Raw genomic sequence first — 5,434 nt, forward strand, 5'->3', positions numbered from 1 at the left:
AACCCTGTGATACTTCCGCCAGCATAATCCTCCAGCTTCCAGCAACCTGCAGCTTGGTGACTTCTCAAACCACAGGTTGTATCAGTGTGTTTAACCTCTCCCCTTTGCTCCCCTCCTTCACAGCTAGGAATCAGATTCAGGACAACATACAGGTTAACCAGTTGCTCTACCATGGCACAACAATCTCTGTGGTTCAGGCTACCCTGCCTTGCCAGGTGCAGCAATCTCACCTGAGATTTTTGGGGTTGGTGGTTGTTTTTTTCAGAGTGCTTCTTCAAATCCATTGGATGTTCTTTTCAGCGTCAGCGCTATGTGAGACCAAAAAGTTACTTTCATACTCAAATAACATATCCTATCTTCAGCTGGATCAGATGGAGGGCTAATCTCACAGGTATGGAAGTTCTTACGTTCCTAATAACAATGTTTTTTTTCTTATTCTTCTCCCTCCACCTTCTCCCCCATCCTGATGGTATTTCTGCAGACGAAGACACTAATTCTAAACCTACAGATGCAAATAAAATACACATCTGCAGTCTCCAGCAAGGAGGTGAGGAGGAGAGAGACACACTCGCATTGAGAGCTTTGTGAATTATTTTGCAAATACCTGTGCATCAGGTAAGGCTAAATTCAAAAAATATTACCATTTGTGATTATTGCATCTTTCTTAATTGTGGCTGAGAACTCATCTTCTTTGCCTCTTCTCTCAAGAAGATCCCACAGGCCTCAATAGCATGCTGTGGAGCTACTGTGGCAGGGTCCTTAGGGATCAGCACCACTCGTGACAGAGGAAGAGCGAAAGACACTGAGCATGATCCCCTTTCCCCAACCCCTGTCTCTGTGTGTTATCACTCTTTGCAGTTCTCTCAGTCTCTTTTCGTTATTGCTATGTGTTCTTCCTCTTCAGAACTTACCTAGAAATAAAACTTCCTTCCTTCTCATCAGGCAAAATCTGAGAGAAGAGTATTTGTTGATGTTGCTGCCTCTGTCAGAGAGGCTGAAAACTGCTGGTGGTGTGGGTTTCTAAAGCAGTTGTGCATTGCCTAGCTGTGTCTGTCTTCCTTATTCCCCTGTAAATGTGATGAAAGGCATTTTCAGGACCATGCTGAGGAAGGAAGGACACATTGAGAAAGGATGTTCACCTTCTGTGTTCTCCACTTCTTCTCTTGAAAGTACAGAGGTCACTGTGGCAGCCACCTCTCCGGAGCAGTGTGAAGATTTACAGATCAAGTCTCCCTTTCTTGCTGGGAGATGTGTTCTGTCATTGTTGCTGGAAGGAGGAGTTGAGTAGGAGCAGTAGGCTGCTGTGTCCTGGGAATGGCTGCGAAGTGAGCTAACGCTGCCCTTCTCACTCTTCTTTGTTTTACCCGCTGGCAGATGGCTGCTAAGCAAGCCATCTCATGAGCCAGGCTTGCACTCTGTGGCACTTCTTATGCCAGAAGCAAGAAGTACAACATAATTATGGACGTTGCAAAAACATTCATGTGCTAAGGCCCGATGTTCTTAACCATGTTTTTCCCTTTCCTCACTGTTTTGTTATATCCCCATTCCTGTTTGTCTGTAAAATGGATATACAGGGAAAAACTCAGCAGAATATTCATAGTCACTAAAACTGTCTCTGACCAGCCTGACTGAGCTGATAAAGCTTAACGCTGATTCATGTTATCCTCATTTCTGCCTAGGCTTGTTACCTGCTAAGAATAGCGAAGGCTTCACAGAACAATTCTTGCTTGAGATGGTAGAGATTCTCCTGAGTTACTCTAAAAGAACCTACGATGGAGAAAAAGTCCTGGACTTTCACGATGCCCATCAGCTTCTGGAAGGCTTGGAAGGGTTCAGCCTGGAGCATTTTAGAAGAGAGATACTACTTGGGGCCAGTTAACAGATGCAGTGTTATTTATGCTGTCTCATTTAGGGGTCTTTGCATGGTCAGTGGAAAAAAAAATAGGCTCGTATATTGGGTACTCTAAGTATTACTTCCTTGGATACTAAAGTTTGATATGTACCTATAAATGCAGGAGGAAAATGCCTCTTTCACTCCCTCATTAATGATAATGTTATTTGAAACAGTAATGCTTTTGCAGGACTAGATTGGTTTTTGCATTGTTTCATTTTTCCCCTCTTCATTAAGGCATTGTTTATGACGTGGTTGGCTGACTTCCCACGTCCCTTTCTTCCTCTATATCTTTAGCAACTTTTGTTTGCTGTATTTACAGAGGTGTTAAGCAGAGCACAGTACTTTACTCAGTACAGTCCAGGAAGGAGCAGAAATATGTAAAACCATTTGGTTTTGTTCAGATACTCAAGGATGTATGGAGTTCTAGCTTTGAAGATAATAGGATGCTTTTGAACATCTGCTAAAATGAGTAACTTCAGCAAACACTTATGTGTCATCCTGGTGTAGATAGTAAATTTAGTTGATTAATTTAGTTTTTAGTTTTTTTTTTTAATGGTGCCTAATGCTTTACAACTTCCATTATGTCCTTTTCTCAGGGGTGTTTGTCTTTCCTAACATTACCATGAAACACACTTTCTTGTGTCCCATATTGATTTCCATGTCCTTTTAACTAATCGCTTCACAAAAGATAGTAGAAACTGCTGAGAAAACTGTCTATTACATAGAACCTGGTTTACTTGCTTATAATTTCAGGACATCGTCGCTACTTGAATCAACTTTCTAGTGGCCTTGACATTATCAGTCCAGCTGGGGAATGGCTTACAGCTATAGCAAATACTAACATGTATGTACTGTAAATACCAGTCTTCTGTAGCAAGTGAAATTATAGCAATTATCCCTCTATCGTGACCTTTTAGTGTGGATAAACCCAAGGTGTGGTCATACATTTGTTCCTCAACAGTGGTGGACGGCATCTGTTTCAAACATTCCTTTCCTGACTATATTCCCACTTCCCCCCTGCTCAGCAAAGGGCACAACAAAACAGTACAGGGCAGACCTCGGCTCTGCCAGCGCAGGGCAGCCAGCCTTAGCTGAGACCCTCAGCTGAGAGCAGCGGCTTCTGAAAACGCTCCCCGTTCACTTCCTGCAGAACGTCTGCTCAGGGCATCAGTGAGCGTTGGCAGAACACTTGCAGACAACTACATTAAAATACTCTTACACTTTCCTTCATAGCAACTGATCTTACATGTTTGACTTGGGTGTGCTAACCAGACGAATTACTGTATTCCTTTGCAAATACATTGAATTAAAATCTGCTGTTGACACAGATCAAAACTTCTAGTATCTCTGTGCTCTGCCCTGTGAAACTGTAAGTGCAGGACTAATACATGAGGAATTAATATTTTTAGGATATTTGACCAGGACTGGATATCTGCATGCAAGATTTTATTGGCTGGGGAGCATTACAGACTCATATAGGAGGGAACACAGCAGGGTCAGCAAAGGGTGAATTGGCCTCCTGCCATAGCTTTGCCCAAAGAATCTCCTAAGAAATCTAAACTACAGTGTGTATGTGATTGGTTCTGCTATATTTGTGTACCCTAAAAATCTTTGTTTAAGGAATTCCCTCTAAAAACCCCTGGCTACATATATATATATGTATGTGTATAGGTATACATGCAATTCCCCCCCCCCCAAAAAAAAAAAAAAAGAAAATTGCCTTTGTAATATTAGTTTCTGGTTTATCAGAATAATATTTTCAGTATAAGGCTTGTTAGATATTTGCCCTAAACTCATTTTCTTTTTTTAATCTCCATGAAAAGGAGTGAATAAAAGGCAGGCTTTTGTCAAAGATATTTTGATAGGTTTCAGGACTGAAAATACAGCTTTTAAGAAGCGGGGAATGGGTAAGAATGGAGCGGGAGTGTCCTTGAGACTATTAGCAAATATGTTCTACTTGCAGAAAACAAATAGTGCTAAGAGATAGGACAAATACAAAGGAGTAAAAGACCAAAGTGTGTTTACATAAGAAAAGAAATCACGGGGTTAATGAGAAGTACTTCCACAGTTGCTAAGGGAAACGGAGGAAAGAACTGAAGGTTGCAGGCATAGCTGAGGTACCAACAGGATATTCTGTCCCTCCTAGAATTATAACTTAGGTTCTTGGGCACGTAACTCACAAGTTGCTTGTAATGTATTGGAGAGGAAAACAATGTATACTTACATGCCTGTGAGGAAAGTTTTTGGTTTTGTGGTTTTGTTTATTTGTTTTAATTATTTTTGGAGATGCTGGAATGAGGTTTTATATTCATGGAAGTAGCCAGTGGTTTTCACGTTTTGATAAACAATGTTCCTACCTCTTTTTCCTGATGAAAATATCCTTTTAGCCTCTTTGGTAGCATACAAAAAATGGAACAAATCAGAGTAGAGAAATCTGGATAATTATAGTATACTTGATTCCCTTTGGAAAGGGTAGGTGGAGAAAGAAGTATGCAGAGTGTATATATGTAATAACACTGTCTTCTTTAAGACTGTGGATGTGGCTATTTTTAACTAGCAATGTTACCTTGTCTGACAGCCTTTGAAAAGGGTTTATGAGGCTTCTCATCTATGCTGCATTTATTGATTAATATCAGATAAGGACTGTAGACCCAGTCTACTAATTTTATTCCATCATATGTTTTGAACATGTAAGTAGTCCTCCTTGTGAGTTGAACTACTTGTATTTGGATAGGGAACTTTTTTACAAAGGACTGAAGAAGTCTCTCGGTCCCCTCTGACAGACTATAGTATAATTTGTAGGGGGAAAAAAAGTGGCTGGTGTCAGAAAGTGCGTGAGCAACCATTTTTCATTCCTGATGTTTGCAATTAAATTAAGCATGCATTTGGCTTCATTGGTGATAGCAAAGCCATTGTTTATAATTAATTTGAGCATCATTCTGACAGTCTGGCATGCCAACATAGCTCACTGCTTAATAGCCTAAATTTCTGTGCTCCAGGCAAACTTGGCCATACGGAAAAAAAATTGCACGCAGAAGGCCAAAAAGCCACCCAGAACTCTGCCTGAAGTTTCAGAGGTTTTTTGTGATTGCTTTAAAACTCAGCTTCTGGTTTTTGTCCTCCAAAGAAAATTCCTATTGCTACTTGTTGCCTAATGGTTGAGGTTATCCTGGTCTGTTTTTCAGTTCAGGTGGTGGTGTTGAAGAGTATTTTAAGTTTTACTGAATCTTTAGGTTGTGAAATAATCAACTATAAGAACATTTTGATTCTAATAAGTTAGCCCCTATGGCAGCATTATGTATAGGTTGCTGTGTTACTTATTATTTGAGGCTGTGTTGCTTGAAGTCCCTATTCCCTATTCTCTGGACTCTCTAGACCATAACCAGAGCCCCTAGGTTTTATTGTATATGGGATGAATTATTTGACAACCTGGCAAGGTAGATATCCAGCTGGTCAACTTGGCAACAAAACCTACTTTTAAGGTGTCCTGAAGTGAACTGTCTTCATTATAATACTAAAAAACACACCCACAGGTCAAGA

The 5,434-nt window shown here is 40.5% G+C and overlaps 1 pseudogene; it reads left to right on the forward strand.

The window, feature by feature from the left end:
• Positions 1 to 1,772: 1,772 nt before the first annotated feature.
• Positions 1,773 to 5,434, forward strand: part of LOC103919226 — a 29,702-nt pseudogene continuing 26,040 nt past the window's right edge.

The sequence above is a fragment of the Pygoscelis adeliae genome, unplaced genomic scaffold (genome assembly GCF_000699105.1).
Source record: "Pygoscelis adeliae isolate BGI_AS28 unplaced genomic scaffold, ASM69910v1 Scaffold6, whole genome shotgun sequence".
In the NCBI taxonomy this organism is placed as follows: Eukaryota; Metazoa; Chordata; class Aves; order Sphenisciformes; family Spheniscidae; genus Pygoscelis; species Pygoscelis adeliae.